The sequence below is a fragment of the Bos indicus x Bos taurus genome, chromosome 8, assembly GCF_003369695.1.
Source record: "Bos indicus x Bos taurus breed Angus x Brahman F1 hybrid chromosome 8, Bos_hybrid_MaternalHap_v2.0, whole genome shotgun sequence".
Classification (NCBI taxonomy): Eukaryota; Metazoa; Chordata; class Mammalia; order Artiodactyla; family Bovidae; genus Bos; species Bos indicus x Bos taurus.
The window spans coordinates 13,600,074-13,602,919 of NC_040083.1; the positions used below are offsets into that span (position 1 = coordinate 13,600,074).

The following is a 2,846-nucleotide window of genomic DNA, read 5'->3' on the forward strand; positions in this document are numbered from 1 at the left end:
CAGCTTCAGACAGTCCTAACTGCCATCCCTCCAGGGTGGTAACTGCACACATTCTAAATGTTATCACTCCCTCTAGCAGTGGCAATGGTCAATGGGAAGACAAGGGAAGGAATGTATCCACAAGGACTTTTTTTTCCCCTCAAGAACCATGAAAGTGCTAACTTCTCCTTTACAAATGTGACATAGAATCTTGACTACAAAGCTACTCAATGATCTCATCCTACCATTCACACAACTGTACATTCCTTCTCAGCAACATCAGGAGCCAACGATGCAGTCCCTGGGTACACAGAGATCCTTTACAGGACGGAAGTCCACAGACTGACCTGTTACTGCTGCAGTCTCTGAAGAGGAGACGGAACCAGTTAATTCCTGTGAATCCCAGTTGCCCAAAAACGATCCAAGACTGGCAGGCGACCCCTGGAGGGGGTCCCAGCCCTCCTGAGGCCTGTCAGGACCAGCTACTTCATCTGGGAGCCCCAGGGTCAAGGCCCAGTCAGCTGCAGCTCCGCCTAGGCTCCAAAGGCTCTGTAAAGTTTGAAGCCCTTTCCGCCAGAAGGCGGCTGGCATCAGTGGATGGAATTCTTTGACTAATTTATATAAAGAGTCCGTTTATGTTTATCTTGTTCTTCGCTCTGGTCCATAAAAGGACTGCATGGATGTAGTTGGCGTAGTCTTGGCATCTCTCTCCATGACCTCTCTTACCTCGATAAGATCAACTTATTTCCTGCAATGACAACTACAATGTTGGGTGGGCCATGCTGCTGAAGCTCTTTTACCTACTTCTTTAATGTTGAAAATCTTTCGTGATGTCATAAATAATTATAGCTGCAGCCGAGCCTTGGTAGTACATTGGCGCTAAGGCAGGAAATCGTTCTCATCCAACTGTATCCCAGATGAAGGATTTATGTAGCTCATTTTGGTACTGGACAGTCTTGGTCATAAAAGATGGTCCTATTGTTGGGTTGATGTTTGGATCAAACCTGTCTTAACGAACCACTACACAATATTTGATTTACCTACATCTGTATCCTCCAGCAGACACACTTTGAGCTACTTCAGCACCATGGCCTGGGAACCAGGGGTGCACGCCCGCTGCCATTCCTAAATTGAGAGAAAGGCTGGGCCCAGCACGAGCATTCCCTGGCGCCACCACCGCAAAGTGTAACCCCGGCTGCAGGGCACGCAGAGGCCACTGCCTCCCGTTTGCTGGACCTTGGCCCGGCCCTTCTGTTCTCAGCAGCTTGAACAGGTTCCCGGGCGCCACCACTGCCACCATCTTGGGACAGCGGACAGTCAACTGCAGAGTGAAAGGAATTCTTAAGAGACATTTAGTCCATTTTGACACCTGTGTAGATAAAAGAACACTTCCTCAAACAAGACACTGATTTCCTCCTAAGAGAAAGAGAAATGGTGGTAAGGCATGTAACCAACTTTGTTCTCATTACTGTTTGGGATTCGTGTATAAAGCTACAAGTTCCTTAGAGTTTCTGAGGAGAAGGCAATGGCGCCCCACTCCAGTACTCTTGCCTGGAAAATCCCATGGACGGAGCAGCCTTGTAGGCTGCAGTCTATGGGGTCGCTAGGAGTCAGACACGACTGAACGACTTCACTTTCACTTTCCATTTTTCATGCATTGGAGAAGGAAATGGCAACCCACTCCAGTGTTCTTGCCTGGAGAATCTCATGGACAGAGAAGCCTAGTAGGCTGCAGTCCACAGAGTCGCACAGAGTTGGACATGACTGAAGTGACTTAGTAGTAGTAGTAGTAGTAGTAGTAGTAGTAGTAGTAGTAGAGTTTCTGAGTCAATAGGATTGTGGGTAAGATCCAGGAATCTACAGTTTTAAAAGAAACTCAGGCAAATAAATGAATCAATCCAGCTACTATATCTTAAAAGACAACAAAGCAGACCATAGAGAAGGCAGAAGTCTAAAAATATTTTTGAGTATGGCCATCTTTTATTCTCAGTTCAGGTCAGTTACTCAGTCATGTCCAACTCTGTATGATCCCATGGGCTGTAGCGTGGCAGGCCTCCTTGTCACTCACCAACTCCCAGATTTCACTCAAACTCATGTCCATACAGTCTGTGATGCCAGCCAACCATTTCATCCTCTGCTGTCCCCTTCTCCTCCTGCCTTCCATGTTTTACAGCATCAGGGTCTCTTCAAATGGGTCAGTTCTTCGCATCCAGTGGACAGTGTATCGGAGTTTCAGCTTCAACATCAGTCCTTCCAATGAATATTCAGGACTGATCTCCTTTAGGATGGATTGGTTGGATATCCTTGTAGTCCAAGGGACTCTCAAGAGTCTTTTCCAATACCACAGTTCAAAAACATTAATTTTTTGGTGCTCAGTTTTCTTAATAGTCCAACTCCCACATCCATACATGACTACTGGAAAAACCATAGCCTTAACTAGATGGACATTTGTTGGCAAAGTAATGTGTCTCTGTTTTTCAATATGCTGTCTAGGTTGGTCGTATTTTTCCTTCCAAGGAGTAAGCGTCTTTTAATTTCATGGCTGCAATCATCATCTGCAGTGATTTTCAAGCCCTCCAAAATAAAGTCTGACACTGTTTCTACTGTTTCCCCATCTATTTGCCATGAAGTAATGAGACCAGATGCCATGATCTTAGTTTTCTAAATGTTGAGCTTTAAGCCAACTTATTTCACTCTCCTGTTTCACTTTTATCAAGAGACTTTTTAGTTCTTCTTCACTTTCTGCCATAAGGGTGGTGTCATCTGCATATCTGAGGTTATTTATTTCTCCCAGCAATCTTGATTCCAGCTTGTGCTTCTTCCAGCTCAGCATTTCTCCTGATGTACTCTGCATATAAATTAAATAA

General features: G+C 45.2%; 1 pseudogene; it reads right to left on the minus strand.

Annotated features, from left to right (window-relative positions):
• Positions 1–496: 496 nt before the first annotated feature.
• Positions 497–1,068, minus strand: LOC113897922 (annotated as a pseudogene).
• Between the last annotated feature and the right edge of the window lie 1,778 nt (positions 1,069–2,846).